Source organism: Lycorma delicatula, chromosome 5, assembly GCF_047948215.1.
Source record: "Lycorma delicatula isolate Av1 chromosome 5, ASM4794821v1, whole genome shotgun sequence".
Taxonomy (NCBI): Eukaryota; Metazoa; Arthropoda; class Insecta; order Hemiptera; family Fulgoridae; genus Lycorma; species Lycorma delicatula.
In genome coordinates this window covers 139888619-139906346 of record NC_134459.1, presented here as the reverse complement: position 1 = coordinate 139906346, position 17728 = coordinate 139888619, and the positions used below count along the sequence as shown (strand labels likewise).

Sequence of the window (17728 nt, the reverse complement as noted above, 5' to 3'; positions counted from 1 at the left end):
GTATGTTTTTCTACGATATATATATATATATATATATATATATATGTATACCAAGGTAGAAAAACAAACATGTGTGTGTTTAAATAATTTAAAAGATCTGAAAAAAAATTATGAGGTCTATACCTATTTCTTTTGCGGTGTTCTACTAAAGAAGGCCGAACCTAACAAATAAAAAAAAAAAATAAGTATATTTCTTAACTGCGTAAGAGGGGCTTCGTGGCGGGGATCCACAAGTGATTTTTTATGATTTATTAATTTTAAAAAAAATAGAATTTTAAATAGGTTTCATAACGATTTTTTTTGTTGAAATAAAAAAGTACCTCTTTCCCCTCTTTAAAAAGAAAGGTTTAAACGATTAACTTAATGAAATATCTGGGGGGGGGGGAATTAAAACAAACAGATATTGAAAAAAAATTCAAGTAACTTTTTCCAGAATTATATTTTTATCAAGTGTTCCTTCCAGATATAGATAATAATTGGCATCCGGAGGGAATACCGAAAAATTTAATGTGTTATATAAAATATTAGCCGGATATTACTAATAATAGTGAAATACTGAAATTTATAAAAATAATTAAAATAAATTTGACGAAATAAAAAAATAAACCTAGAAGTATTTAGTCTTGTGAATCTCCGTGTCGGTATAAGTGCGTCGTCGTTAACATATTGTAGCTTTTAAAAACGAACCCACCGGATTGGTCTAGTGGTGAACGCGTCTTCCCAAATCAGATGATTTGGAAGTCGAGAGTTCCAGCGTTCAAGTCCTAGTAAAGTCAGTTATTTTTACACGGATTTGAATACTAGATCGTGGATACCGATGTTCTTTGGTGGTTGGGTTTCAATTAACCACACATCTCAGGAATGGTCGAACTGAGACTGTACAAGACTACACTTCATTTACACTCATACAATACATGTCATCCTCTGAAGTATATCTGAACGGTAATTACCGTAGGCTAAACAGGGAAAAAAGCTTTTAAAAACGGTTTAAGATATTAGTTACTGGCTTTGCCTTTTTTAAGTAATAACGAACGGATTACTTTAAGTTAAAAAAACTGACATGTTTTGAAAAGCTGTGTAAGAAAATATGTGAAGTAATATTAATAGCCGCAATATTAAGTAGAGAACGAATTTATACTTGTAAATAATCACGTAATTAAATTTTTCATTCTGGTGATGATGATGCAACTCTCAATGGAAAATAGCTAATTTATTTTTATACCATTGAAATTACCACTTTTTTACGAAGTAAAATACTAACCTAAAATAAATTAAAATTGAATAACAATAATAATAAAATGAAATCTATATAAATAAAAATGTAAATGTTCGTTTGTTCAAAATTTTAAATCTCCGAAAGTTCTTCCCTGATTGCTTTGAAATTTTACACAATGTTGCATTCGAATACGCCCGTATATTTATATAACTACCATTTTATATACTAAAGATGCACACCTGTGATAGGTAAAAACATTCCTTTTTTTGAAAAACTGCGCTATCTGTTGGACGTGAAAGCAACACACGCTATACTAAATATTTTACGATTACATTTCAATGTTTCCGATATGTGTGTCCGCTATAAACTAAAAAACTGCTGGACCGATTTACGCGCGGGGAGAAAGGGACAAATTGTAAAAAGATAAAAGGGAAGAAGAGAAAAATGGAAAAAAGAAAAAAGGGGAAAGCGGGGAAGAGGAAAAACAGGAAAAGGAAATGGAAAGGGGAAAGGAGAAAAAGAAAAGAAAAGGGGGAAAGAGGAAGTGGGAAAGGGAACTAAGGGAAGGAAAGGGGGAGGATATGGGGAAAGGGAAATGGGAGAAAGTGAAATGGGAATATGATAAAAATTAAAACAAGAAAAAGGAAGATGGGGAAAGGGAAAAGGGAAAAAGGAAATGGGGAAAAAGGCAATGGGAAAGGTTAAATTTTGTGAAGTTTTGTAATGATCATTTTGTTAATGTTTTATCAAAATTTCAATGGTGTTCATTTAATCTATATATATATATATACAAATCTAGCAATAGCGAAGCATTGCCGGATCTGCTAGTTATTGTATAAATCTATTACGAAAACGCAGGCAGCTTAATCGTATTATATATTCGAGGATCATTCAATAATTAAACACAAATTGCTTTGAAGCTAAAACGATCTATTTAATCAATATGATTTTTTTTTACCTTTTCACATAATTGACAGAAATATTAATATACTTTTCCCGTCTCAGAATCAGCTTATTTATTTCAGCTGCAAAAAACTCTTTGTCTTGATGTCGGACCCAATTTAGCACATTTTCTTTGACGTCATCATTGCGTATTAAAATTCTTACAGTGTAGCAACTTTACTTGAGTGGACCAAGCACGTGGAAATCCGATAGGGCCGAGTCAGGACTATACGCATGATCTAGTACTTCCCCATGCAATTTTTCGATGATTTCTCGTTAACTCAACTGCGTAAGACCAGGCGTTATCGAGAAGCAGAATGATGCCTTTGGGCCGAGATCCAGGGCGTTTTTTCAACACTGCTGCCTTCACTTTGTCAATAAGCATGTCACAGTAGTATGCATTCTTTGATCTAGACAAAAACCGGGCCTTTTACATTCAAAAAGATTGTCATCATGATTTTTCCTGTTGATGGTCGAGTTCGGAATTTTTTCTCGATAGATGAACTCGTGCTTTCACTCCACGCTCTGTCTTTTTGATTCCAGATCATAATGGTGAATCCATTTCTCGTTATAGGTAAGAGTACTGTGTACACAGTTTTCTTACGAAGTCACGTTTCCTTATAGTGATCTGTCAGTACTCTTTGAACCAATCTTGCCCTTGTTTTACGGTATTTGAGCATGTTGGTAACAGTGTTGTGTAAGTATACCAACAGTTAGTTGTAATTTTTCAGTTATAATTTCAATTCTAATCCGTCAGTATTTTTAGATGAGAAAATCTATGCGAGCTTCAAGGCTGGAGTTGAATGATCAATCGGACGTCAGAACAGTACTCGTCAATCACTAAAGTACTACCATCTTTAGATTTTTCTATCCGCTTGTAAAAATTTCTGTGGTTACACAACTTTGTCCGTATTGCATAAGAGAGAGCAAATATTAATCGGGTTTTCACCTTTGGAAAGAAAAAACGGATCACTGCACGCTGTTCAACTAAGTCATTAACGTTAAGAGAACTGTCATCGTAATATGAAATTTTTTGTTATAAACAAAACGATTTTATAATATTATAAAATTATAAATTTTTATTTATAATGATTACAAATTATAATATTTATTAACAAAACAGCCGAACAGAAGTCATCACAGGGTTACCAACTTACTGTTCTGAAAGTATCATAACCCTCTTACCATTGTTTTGCCACCACATCTATTTTGTCTTTAATTAAAATATTATTTTAAATTTTAAATTTAAATTTTAAAGATATTTTATTATTTTAAATTTGAAAGATATTTTATTATTTTAAATTTTAAAGATATTTAAACAAAATAAAATTTGTTTTTGAATAGTTTACATTGGAAAATTATCTGTAAATTACTCACTCACTACTGTATACAAAATTATTCTGTGCACAGCAGAGGGCACCTGAAAAAGTATACTATAATTTTTAAAAAAACATGTAATTACCCACATAATTCATTACACGCCCCTTAAATTGTTTGGATTATTATTAACATAAATTATAAAAAAAAGCAAGGGACCCAGAAATTGAAGTGGAACACCTCTTTTAAAAATCTGAAAGCCTGATTTACTGGAAAAAATATTACTAGACTAAAACTTCCTGTGTATTGTATTCTGCCTTATTATGTAAACAGATTCCACTACCTGTATTTCGCACTTTTTCATTCTTTTAACAAAATACTGCGACTAATTGAATCGAAATCCTTATGGAAATCTTAATGTTTAATTATTTTTACTACCTCATTAATTCTCATTATTTACTGTATTAGTTACAAAATTTATTACGGTTTTCAGTGGAATGTTCCTAACGGTAATGATTAAAACTAACACTTTCAGTTAAAAGATTTCATTATCCTAATATAAATTAATATACCTAATTGATTAGCCGATGCGTTGTTATACCAGTAATTGTTAGGTATGTTATAATACTAAGCGCCTTACTAACTTGTTCAGTAACTTTGCCTATAACTATGTTTTGAAAATAAAAATCTTAGACAAAATTTTATTATGCATTAGAATCATCAATATTTTCTGCGTAAAATTTATTAAACAACACTTTCGTAACCTTTTCCGATTTATTTTTATCGGTGGTCAAAAAACCAACAGTTTTGCAGTAGATTTTTAGAAATATAAAATTTATAGACGGCTGTAAAAGAAACTGATGGCGATAAAAATTGCGAAAATGTTGTTCGTCTAACCTTTATTTCTGACTGCCGAGTACTAATTCAAATGACAATTTTAAAATTCCCATTTCATTTCTGCTCAGAAGTGCATTCCGGAATCTGATCGTGATGGATTGTTACAAATTTTGTATGGTGGAATCAACTTCCACTGTAATAATTTGAAATCGAAATAAAATGTTGATGAAACGTGTAACCGGTGTAAACTTGAAATTTTATGAAAATAAAAAAATTACATACTCGACAGAGTAATAAATAAAGATTTACGTAGATGAAGAACATGTTAAAATATCACCTTTTTAACGCCGTCTGTTATTTTTTTTTACATAAATTAAAATTTTACTTTTCCAAAAATCTCGCAACAGACTTTTTTTTTTCAAAATACGCTAATTAAACGAAAACAGATTTTCACGAAATTATTATTTTTCAGCACAAAACATTTGCATTTTTTTCACGATACTATCGCGGAATAGTCACTCGCAAAGTTGTACGGCGCTTAGTATAATTAAGATTAAAACTTAATACATTAGATAAATTTTTGATCGCCAAAAATGTATCTAATACAAGTAATGACAAATGAACTGGAAAGATGGATTATTTGAATATTACTAAATGACTATTCAACAATAAATGCGGTACAGAAATATAATAATGAAATTGGTGGAGTACTAAACAATGTTATTATCATTTAATATTATCAGTTTTCCATATCTCTTTATATAAACTATATAATAATTTATAAAAAAAAATCTGATATGGAACCGCATGACTTCCTTGCGCGCCTATTAAATTAGATATAATTTTTTTTTTTTTTTTAATGATAAGTACATAACATTTTTTTAAATTAATTACTTCTGATACGTTTTATTTTTTTTATTGTTATTATTGAATTATTATTTATTGTAAAACTTATTTTTGTAATCAGAAGTTAATATTTATTAAGAAATCAATATATTTAAATTTAAAAAAAAAGTTACAAAAAAGAAAAGGAGATGAAGTCGGATTTGAACCGATGTACCATCCTCTTGTAAGATCCAAATATTTCATTCCTTAAAATTTAATTTGGCTATAACTCTGGAGCCAATAAAAATAAGTACCACTGATATAGCGTCGAAAAGCTCTCAATAAGAGTTAAGAAAAAAGTAGTATATATAATAAATATATATTTTTTTTTTTTCAAAGAATATTTTTAAATGGAAAACTTAGTATCACGAGAGCAGCTGAAAAATATTCACCATTTTATACATTCTTTTAAATAATAATAAAAATTCTTTCCTCAATTTATTAAACACGTGAGATTCCAATATTGCAATTTTTCATTTAAATTTAATGATCGTAACATGTTTTTCATTTTAAAATATTGTAATAATTATTTAAATTTTAAATAGTAACATAACTATGTTGTAGGCCATTTACAGCTGATTTCAACGACCGGGTAATCTATATATAACCTTTATCCGCATTTTATTCTGTGTATAAGTATTAAGATTTACATTTTTTGGGTCTTATTTCGAAAGCGGACACATTCCTTATTGCTGTATTCTGAATAACTAATAAAAATTGTTATGTAAATTACTACGTATGGATTAGTTATAGAACGATACTATATATGGGTATGTATAGAACGATATTAAATTGCTAATGTTTATCTTATCTGTCGTTACAGAAATTATATTTCAATCTGTCTTATTTTATCATAGTTACATCGCTGGCTGTGTACTATTCGGTGCGTCAATTATTTCAGTTCTGCATATGTTTGCTATACTTGTCATTTTCATTATTTTCATCCGATATGGGTTTGATTGGCTTAATCCGTGAGGTGCCGATGAAATGAACAAACATGTTCATTTTTTACGAGCCGAAGGAATTTTACTTAATCCTAGGATTTGGCGTACGATGAAATGCCTCTTTCGTTAAGCAATAGGGAAGATAAAAATGGCGTTAAACTAAATTTCCAAAGGCAAGTAGTCTGAATTCTACGCGTTTAAGGAGCGGTACGCGGCTGCAATCAAACAAACTGATATCGGAAGTTGTTATTTATTTTCTAATGCGTGGAGTAAGGAATTTACCAAATTTAAATTTTATAAAAGAATTTTGTACGTGTAGTGCGCGGACATGTTTCTTTGTAACCTAGTAACTATAGGCGGGAATGGTCTGAACGTGTAAAAACCAGCTAAAATAACTTACGGTTTATGGTTTTTGTGTTTTTTTTTTTTTGTATTTAAGACGAATCTCTTTTTTTCAAGGCGAAAATACAATATGGGGACGGTTTACGGGAATTTGCAGAAAATAAAAGAATGTTCCGTACATGATGTCTCTGATCGAATGAGACATACCTTGTTCGGTTTTCAAAAACACACAAGTGTACTTTCAAAAATTACACAAGTATTCTTTTGTGCAGGCGCGCGTGTGAATCTTATCTGTTTTGTTTAATATCTCTGAATTGGTTGACCATATAATCATTAAATGCTACATGATGTCTTGTTTATATGATACTGATCCAATTAAATTTTTCAGAAAATGAAAAACGTTTTTAACATTTTTAGTGGTGTAAAGGTATTTGGTTAAAGATTTAGTGAAACACATAAAAAAACTCTTATCTTATCCATGGGAGAGTTAATTAAACATTTATTTCAAAATTATTTACATGATCAATATTAATGGTTTTTTCTTTTTTTTGTGAAATTTAGTAGTTGGTAGATAGGATCCCTTTTGAACTATGACTACTGTCTCGACTGGTTGCAATTTATTGAAAAAATTCACCCCTATTCAACATTATTTGAAAAAGCTTCTCTCCCCATCTGAACAAAAAATATTAATTTGAAATTGTTTCCGTATTTAACTTTTATGGTACATTAAATTTGAAATATGTAAAAACTTGATTTGGGAGTTACCAAGTAATCATCCTTATGTTCAAACAAAAGGGATAATTAAAAAGGTTTACATTTCAGTATTTATGAAATGTTTCACGCCTTTTTTTTTTCTTTTGCGAAACTACCGTTTTCATTAGTGTTAAAAACAATATTATATTTTTAAACATTTTTTCAAGTGCCATTAAATTGATACAGGAATGTTTTGCTAAAGCGTTGCCGGTTTTAGGAAAGCTCTTACCGAGAGGATTAACGGTAAAATTCATTTTCTTCCAGAGTTTAAAAAACTGCAAACATTTAAAGTCAGGGTTAAGTTGAGTTTGACTAAGTTGGATTTGGAAGTCAGAGTTCCAGCGTTCAAGTCCTAGTAAAGCCAGTTATTTTTACACGGATTTGAATACTAGATGGTGGATACCGGTGTTCTTTGGTGGTTGGATTTCAATTAACCACACATCTCAGGAATGGTCGAACTGAGAATGTACAAGACTACACTTCATTTACACTCATACATATCATCCTTATTCATCCTTTGAAGTTATTATCTTAACGGTAGTTACCGGAGGCTAAACAGGAAAAAGAAAGTTGAGTTCGTTGGTTCTTTGTTATATCTAGACAAAGAGATAGTATCGAGAAAACGAATTATTTTATTTCAGTTTCGTATGAAACACAGAATTGTTGATGTTCTTAGCAACACGCTGGCTTCAAATTGTTTACTTTTTTACTTCCTTGTACGAAGTAAAGTAAGGATATTGTGGTAGCGAAAAATTTCGGTTTTCAGATTTCAACGGAAATATCAATTTTGACCATCCCCGAATCCATTTTGACTAGTTTCGGTGTGACGTCTGTATGTATGTATCTCGCATAACTCAAAAACAATTAGACGTAGGATGTTGAAATTTTGGATTTAGACTGTTGTAAGATCTAGCGGTGCATCTTCCCTTTTGATTGCAATTGACTGGACCAAACGGGTACAAAAAATCCCAAAATCTAAAAAAAAAAATGGATTTTGGACTTTTTCTTAACCCTCATTGAGAGCTTTTTAATGATATATCATAAGTGGTACTTATTTTCATTGGTTCCAGAGTTATACGTAAATAAAATTTTAATTAATGAAATATTTGTCTTACAAGAGGAAGGTACATCGGTTTGAATCCGACTTCATCTCTTTTTTTCTTAATTTAAATATATTGATTTATTAACTTTTGATTTATTTACTTCTAATTGATTGATTCTATTTATTTTACTTCTAATTGGTTTATTTAGTTATTAACTTCTGATTATAGAAATAATTTTACAATAAATAATAATTCAATAGTAACAATAAAAAAACAAAATAATGAAATATATTAGAAGTTGTTACGGAAATAAAACTTTTGTGTACTTTTCATTTTAAAAATATGTGTATATGTAATAAAATAGACGTACGAGGAAGTATGTAGTGTCCACATCAGATTTTTTTTAATTTTCTTAAGCAACAGTTTTTTCATTCGCATATCTGGTAAATTTAATACTTAAAATAATTACTATCGTTTATAGAGTAAAAACCTGTTAATAAGGTGTTATATTTCTTAAAGTATGACACTAATACGGGTATATTGTAATTATAGTGTTCTAATCATTAATTCTACGTCTGGAGGTGCAGCCCATCCGGCTGGTCTAATGGTTAAGTCGTCATCCCAAATCAGCTGATTTCGAAGTCTAGAGTTCTAAGGTTCAAATCCCAGTAAAGGCGGTTACTTTTATACGGATTTGAATATTATATTGTGGATACCGATGGTTTTTGGTGGTTGGGTTTCAATTAATTACACATCTCAGGAATGTTCAACCTGAGACTGTACAAGACTACACTTCATTTACATTCATACATATCATCCTCATTCATCCTCTGAAGTAAAACCTTACGGTGATTCCGGAGGCTAAACAGAAAAAGAAATAAAAAGAGAGAAGGTCTGTAGGTGCATAGCCTGATCAAGCATAAAAATCCTACAATCTACTCTTCTAATAAACGTTACGTATTTAAAGCGAATGATCTATTTGCTTCCGCCATTACTTCTGATCAAGATTTAGAAATACTACTACTGAATAATAATAAAAAATAATAGATATTCAGATGCTAATTTATCGTATCCTATTCTTTGTATTATTTCTTATGACTATTAAAAATAATTTAAAAAAATGTATACATTATTATCATAATGATATATAAATAGCAATATTCATAATAAAAAAAAAAGATATGAATAGATAAATAAATAAACATTAAACTACTTAGCTTAAGTATATAGAAAATATAAGTATGTATAATCTATTCTAAAACATATAATTTTATCGATTTTAACTTCTCATTCATTATCAGTTAATGATTTCTATTTCAAAAAGTAGAAAATATTAATATAATGAATGTATTACACTCCCAAAGAAGATAATAAAATTTTTATAAAGATCTGGATGGATATTTCCACACGCACATAACTAGTGAATGATTTTACTTACATTTCTTTTTTTTTAAATACTATTGGAGAAGACCGAAATATAAAAATAAAAATGTTAAACCATTACAGTCTCCGTCATCACATTCAGACGAACTCATACCTATATGCATGAGTATACGTATAAAATTATCTACTAAAAACCCTTCTTTTGTTACGAAAAAGTTCGATGTTATAATTATAAGTAATTTTTAATTATTTAAATACAGGAACAATTGCTGTTAGTGAAAACTTTAAAATGCAAAACAAAAATTTATTAAAATAAAGAAAAAATATCATAAATGGCTCTTGTACTTTCCACCTTTGTCAATTGAATGAAAATATATATTTTTTCCCTCATATTATATCGATAACTGAAAAATCATAACGCTCTATTTATTTTGGTTCATTTAAATTAAGTGACTGTCGAACTTATTTGGTTTTTTTTTAACTTCCGGGACCAACGTTAGGTATTGCTTCAGAGGATGAGATGAATGAAAATTTTTGTAGCGTGTGAAAATGCCATGCCTGATCGGGATTCGAACCCGGGACCTCCGGATGAAAGGCCGAGACGCTATCACTCGCGCCACGGAGGCCGACCTATTTTCCGATTGGGTTTTTTTTCTAAAAAAAAAACGAAGTTGGAGTTACTCAACTTTGGAGTTAAAATAAAATCAACTTTATTAAACAAAAGTTGGAAAATTCTTCGGCGTTTACGTGTATTATAAATAACACAATCGAAGACGGAATTTTTTGAAAACAATAATATAAATTACAGTAAAACATTTATTCCGTGGAAGATCAGTAAACTAACCGAGCAATCGTTATCTTTAAGGATAGCTCTGAGTTTGATGTTTTTATACGCTACGGCTTTCAATCAGTTATTATTCATTAATATAATTGTTCTGTGTTATTGACGTATATTGACCATAATGAGAATAAATGATTTAACACCTAAATGTTTCAACGGACGATTCACATATCACATGATTAAGGATTTCAATATCTTTCAATCCAATTAAATCTTAACGACCTCAGTATTTAATGCTTAGTTTTCGTATTGAGGTTTATATAGATGAATGTGTCAAACTCCAGTCACCTAGGTATTTAGGAAGTCGAAGAATGAGTAATGAATTACATCTTTTTTAATTACATATACAGAATGTAACACGAAGTTCTCCCAAAACTTTCACAACCTATTCTACTCGTGAAAATAATGGAAAAAGTTTATATGTCCTGAAATGCTTCGTTTACGAGTTATACCTAATGAAAGATTTCGCTCGGATTTCAGCTACTCCGGTCAAACGAGGTCGAAATGAAATTTTTTGCGCGTTAATTAAGGAGCAGAATTAGTCATTTCTTTGACTTTTGACCTGAAAAATGTAATAAAATGAGTCCCAGAACTGTATTTGCTATAGGTTTTGAGAAATCAGGGGTGAAAACCAATAAATTGGGGGTTCAGAATTAAATACTCTACAAGTTTTTTTAAAAGTTTTATATGTTTATTACCCATTTAACAAAGTTATTGTACGTCAAACTTAAAAAACAGGATTTTTTTACTTCAACTAATTTGTTTTCATCCCAGATTTCCGCACAGGCTTTATCGGAAGTTCCGGTGCTCCGGATCACATACATTAAGCCTTTGCCGCTCGGTCGTTCTGTAAATACGGTTCTGAGACCTATTTTATTAGATTTTTCAGGTCAAAATCCAGAAGAAATGGCTAATTCTGCTCCTTAATTAAAGTGCTAAAAATTTCATTTCGACCTCGTTTAACCGGGGTACTGAAATCCGAGCGAAGTCTTTTACTACCCGTAACTCGCAAACGAAACATTTTAGGACAAATGCTTATATAAGCTTTTTCCTTTATTTTCACGAGTAGAATAGGTTGTGATAGTTTTGGGAGAACTTCATGATACACTCTATACAGAAAAAAAACGTTTACCGTAAAACATGTCAGAAAACGTATCATTTTCTTTTCATATTTTTACTTTACCGACAATAAGAATGTATAGCTGCTGCATAAGCTATAAGAAAATGTATGGTGATCGGTCAAAATTTTGAGTGTGAGGGTTCTTTCAAATTTCGACATTTAATAATTTGAAATCGGGATGAAATATATCTATATATAGTACAATGACGTTACCTTTAAGTTTTAAACTTAATCAAAAAGGAGGTGAAGTATTTACCACTTTTTTAAGATTTCAACTTCTTTTTGTTGGGGTATCGTTGGAACTTGAAATTTGGTACAGCGATAGTACTATATAGGTTGTTTACTGTATTGAAATTTAAAGTCGATCAGATCAGACTTTTGAGTGGGGATAAAATTAGCTTAATTGTTTTAGAGTTTTTGTTTTAATATAAAGTGGGGTTATATTTACAAAATTTTAATAAAATTGATTCCAAAAAACTATCTACCCGCACCTACCGAAGATACTGACCGCAAAATTTTACAAACAAATTGTTCTATGTACGCGAGTCTCTGTATCAAATTTTATAAAAATCGCTTTGTCGACCCAAAAGTTATTAAGCTTCAAACGACAAAACACGTACATACTTACATATGATTATTACTTCCCCACTTTTTTTTTTGTTTTTTGGGGTCTCTGGGTCATGAAACATCGAGAAATGCAGAAAATTTCCCATACCCCATTTTTTGACTGATTACCATATTTTTCTTTTGGCAGCGTAGCTCTTAAGCTATGATGCCAAGAAAGTAAAATTCATTTTTATGACAGCAAATGTTTTACAGTCTATTTAACAATAAACAATATTTCCCTTTATGTAATAAAGGAAATGAAAACCGATTCACAACACAAAACTGAATCCCTCATTTTTAAATTTAAAGTTTATACATATTTTAGCCGTATCTGTTATTTAACAAAATGGGATATTATTTTGACCAAAATAAATCGCTATAGATTTTACCGGTTAAAATAATAGATTGTTCGAGATGTTAAGGATTCAAAGAATAAAACGCATGCCGATTTGTAATTCTGAAAACACTATAATTATTTATTTTATTGTATTAAATATGTATATCAACTTTTTAAAAGAATATTACTGTAATTCGTACTGGAAATATACATTTTTTGTTTAAAAAACATGAAAAGGTAGACAAACTGAGAAAAAACGATACTTTTTTATAGTAAATTTTTATTACGTATTTTACGTATTATTATTATTACGTATTATTATTATTATTACGTATTATTTTTTTTACGTATTTTAATGCTTCAAATCACTATCTCATATATGTCCGTTGACTAATATATCAGGGTTCGCTAAAGTGCGGATTAAATGGTCTTTCGTGTTTTACTATCGCTAGAGTTACTTGTAATGTTGATTTTTGTATTTGTTATATCAGAAAGAAATTGTTTGTAAACAATTTTCTTTGCTCTTTATTTTTGTTTATATCGATTTTAGATTAGAAGAAAATTTTGTCCAAGCAAATTCTTTTGCTCCTTATTTATCTAATCGGTTTTAAATAAGGCAATTTTAGGGATCAGGGTGGGAATTGACTTACGTTTCTAAATTTACAAGAATATTATTTTCGCTGTCTTTGGCTGTTTAGGTAAAAGTTTATTTAAAATTATTTACCTAAGTTACATAGAAATTTTCAATTTATCTATTTTTAATGTATTATCAGGTGGTCAAAATTCTTAAAAATATTAGCTATGGCCTTTCATTATTATTGAAGCATTAATTAAACTCTTTTTATTAAAAGGTGGACAAATCCCATGAAATTATTATGTTAATAAACAATACTTCAATCGGTGTTGTATTTTTTTTTTTTTTGCAAGGAGTTAGGAATTAAAAGTTCTTCTATTACCCGACGGTCACTTCTGAGTCTAAACCGATCGTCTAACTCGAGTCCCCGAATCGGTTCGTCAGCAGCCGGCCGCTATCTACGGGTCGTAGAAGAACCACCCGGTAAGTTTAGTTAACTCTTCAATGAACTTACTAAGAGTAGACAGATCTACACTTAGTCCAAATGAAGAATTTTCATTGTTCTTTTCTTTCATCTTCGGTTTGGGCTTTGATCCTTTAAAAGAAAAATTCTTGAGCTTCTAAAATGATCAAGATATTCATTCTTGATCCGGATATCTTGTCTTCGGTCTTGGGTTCCGATCGTCGGGTTCAAACTTCTAAAATAAAATACGAGATATTTTAGGAAATATGACAAAAATCCTACCCAAGAGTTACCTCTTGGGTAGGATTTTTGTAACTTCAAAGAAAATTAGTCGGCTTCATCAAGATGTTACCGAAATAGTATATGTATATAAATTTTAATGGAACGGTTGAAAAATGTGTTGCCGAAAACTGGTTTTCCTTCCGATATTAAAGAACTACAAAAAACAAGCTCAAGTTTCCTATCGGAACACAATCGCCCATCTCCAAAATCTACGTAATGTGGAAGTAGAAGATCGATCAATAAACCATTTTAACAAATAAAAATCATTGAAATCGGCAAAATTGATTTAGCCATTTCTAATATATGGATTAATTTATCAATAAATTCAGACGGAATCATGATTCAATACGTTATATAAAAACAATGAAAGATATTAAATTGATGTCATCTGTTTACAGTCTATCTATTTTGTATTAGTATAATTTTCATTTTTTCTATCCATCAATTTATCTTCACATTTACATTTTTATGCGTATAAGATTTATATATACGATAAATAAAAAAAAAACAAACTTATAATACTGACCATATAACTTACCCACAGGTAAACATATCAAGGTCAATCTCGCTCGGCCGACTTTCAGAAACACATAAATTCAATGCAACATTGTGAACAAATAAAATCCTTCATGAACCGGTTGCTTTATTAGCATTTTATGATTAGCATGATATTTTCATTCTGTAAAAATAAGAAATTCAATAATTGTTTAGTTTATAAATTTCATTTTAATAAATAGCTGACACATATCAGTATACTTATCATAATAGGAATACATAACACAACTACATTATCAAAATATTTATGATAATTATGTACGAGTATTTTTAAGTAATTTTTTTTCTTTTTAAGTTGAGGAGAGTGTATATAATTGTTGAGTAAATATCAATATTTCTGTTAGTTTTTTAAATTAAATTTCATTACTCACAAACCATAAATAATAAAATAAAATATAATAATTATTATCATTATTAACTGTAATTTTATTTAATAGGAGAAAATGTAACAGTTAAACCGTCTCGCTAATCGCGATTGAAGCGCAGTTTAGTAAAGCTGTATCTACGGAACTCCAAAGCTGATTAATTTACACTAATGTAATACATAATAGATTTATTTCATTATAAATTATATAATAGATTTCTTCTTTATGCGTGTATAATAAATAAAAATTAAATGATAAGTTCGAGAAAATAAAGTTGTATAATAAAATCCATTTCTATTATATAATAGTTCTACCCGCCACGTTTCGCTGTGGCACATTGTGGTTGCATGGATGAGAAATGAGAAACAAAACAAAGCATACGTTTCATAGAAGTTTAATTTTTCAATACTTGTGGATATACAATATTTTTTTTTGTTTTTCCACTGTCTGCGTAGATATAAAGGCTGTCCGGTTTGCCGACTCGGGAACACGCAACATACAGTTGCCCATGTGAGAAGCAATCCGCATCTAAATCTAAACCACACAATTCTAAAGATTGACCTTGAGCTTTATTGATTGTGATTGCAGATGCCAATCGAATTGGGAATTGCAATCTTTTAAATTGAAATGGTGTATCGGTCGGGATCATGGGTATTCGAGGAATGAGGACATCTTCACCTTTGAAAGGCCCCGTTAAAATCGTTGCTTCCACTACGTTATTCATCAATTTCTTAACTGCAAGTCGCGTGCCGTTGCAGAGTTTTGGCTGATTAATATTCCGAAACAGGATAATTGTCATTTTTTTATCGAACCGTTGCTAGAATCAAACTAATGAGGAATGTTTTCCCAGTTCCTCCTGGCGCATCCAAGAAGAAGGTCCCCCCAATTCCGTCATTTATAATTTGCATCATGCGATCATAAATGCCTTTCTGTTCACGCGTTAATTTGGGAATGTATGATTGGACATATAACTGAAGATCACCAATGTTGTAACTCTGTTCATGGCGTAAATCCACATCAAATGAAGCAATCGCAGCTCGAGTGGGTGCTGGCATTTCCAATCGACTAAGAACTTTATTTGCAATAGCTAAGCACTTGATAAATATCTTCAATATTTATCAATGCTTCGTTGTAAATGCCTTCTGTAAATTCCATGGTCATATTGGTATTTTCTAGGCGTACTCTATGCAAAATATCCTCAGCCATATGCGATCGATATCTTTCCCATAACTCTGTGGGAATAATGCGCGAATTTGGTTTGGATGTGCAGTGTTGCAAGCGTCATTAATACATATATCCCACTGTTGGTCGTTTTCTAATAAATTCAGAGCTTGGTGAAAGGCGCAATCAATCACGATACGATCACACAAAAGTACCTCGATTAAAGTGAATATTAAATTCAGATTGTATAATAATCTGAATCAGATGCAAGTGGAAAGGTTTTTTTTTTTGTTAATAAACAATGTAATTGGGACAACTGCGGTTGTCGTTAGCAAGTATGGCGAGTGTTCCCCTCGCTTCCGGCAGATGGCGCGGTCACTGGTACACAGCTGACCGTTAAGAAAACTGTTTTCTCGCGGTCGCGGGTATGTGACTGATGCGAAAAATAGATAAAAACAATCTTTGATGCGGGTTATATATCGTGCTAAAAATTTGAGCTCAATCGGTGCAGAACATTTTGAGTTTTTGAAGCGTACACAAACGAACTTAACATTTATATATATATATATATATGCCTGAAAAAATACAAAATATTTATAAACAATTTTTATTTGTTATGAACTGAAATCAAGGTGCAAACTATTTAATCTCACTATATTCATATAAAACATCTTAAAAATCACTTTGTTCTAATTACAAAAAAATGTTGAAGGCAAGGAATACATAAATAATATAATATTTACATAAATAATACATTTATAATGTAATATAATGTAATCGGCGTGGAAATAGAAAAAACGCGGCTTTTCAGAAGTTGCCGTGAAAGTAAAACTTTGGCAAAACCGACGGGGATAAAAGTTTAAAATTCAGACGCTTGTTCATCTAACCCTTTTTAATCACTATACCCAGTAATAAGTATATTCAGGTATCTGAACGGAGTATGCGATAAATTTAGTGTCGTTGGAATTGACCGTGCATTTCTGCAATAACAATCTGAAACCGACATAAGATAATAAAGATGCGTGATAGATACAAATTAAAAATTATTTTATAATATAAAAAGTCTCGCGTGGAACAACATTTTTCTTGTTGAACTTCAATCTGATTGCATTAAGTTTTGTAGATGCAATTTGTTATAATTAACTTCTTTACAAATTTGTCATGGCGTTACAGTATTGTTCATTAAAACTATAGTCCATCTGAATGAGAAACTGTCGTTCCACGCGCTCCTTTTTAATTCGTAAAATATTTTGTATCTACATCGATCATACATCCCTATCGTTATATCTCTCCATTTAAATTTGTTATAGTCGAATTAGTGTTACACTGAAAATTCCAACTACAATTTTCGGGAAACGCCCGTCAGATCCTAGAATGAGCTTCTTTTGATAAAATATGCCTTGGGTGTTTTATATACTTTTTAATCCAACCGTACTGGGTAGTTATATGAACTTCTAAAAGTTATATGAACAATATGTTACAATATACCATTTTTATCGTCGTTGGTTACTTTTTTATCTGACTAAATTTTACTTTTTGTAAATCTCCTGACAATCCTTCTTTTCTATATTCATACCTATAAAAAGAAAACGGAAACGATACGCAAGTGTCGTTTTATTCATTTACTCGGAAAATACTGATAGTTCTAATGGTGCAATTGAATATTTTTTCGATTTTTAACTGACGACAATGATTTTACTTGACATGTTATATAATTCTTCGTATAAGTAATTGGTGTATAAGGTAACAAGATTAAATTATA

The 17728-nt window shown here is 30.4% G+C and overlaps 2 protein-coding genes across 3 annotated transcripts in view; one reads left to right on the top strand and one right to left on the bottom strand.

The window, feature by feature from the left end:
• LOC142325420 (uncharacterized) overlaps positions 1-17728 on the top strand; it is a 234438-nt gene that overhangs the window by 9423 nt on the left and 207287 nt on the right. The window lies entirely within an intron of this gene.
• The window catches only part of Uxt (Uxt prefoldin-like subunit), a 241968-nt gene that overhangs the window by 159562 nt on the left and 64678 nt on the right, over positions 1-17728 (bottom strand). The window contains exon 2 of the mRNA XM_075367173.1: positions 14412-14564. The gene's annotated coding sequence lies outside the window, so the exon portion shown is untranslated. The remainder of the gene's footprint in view (positions 1-14411; positions 14565-17728) is intronic.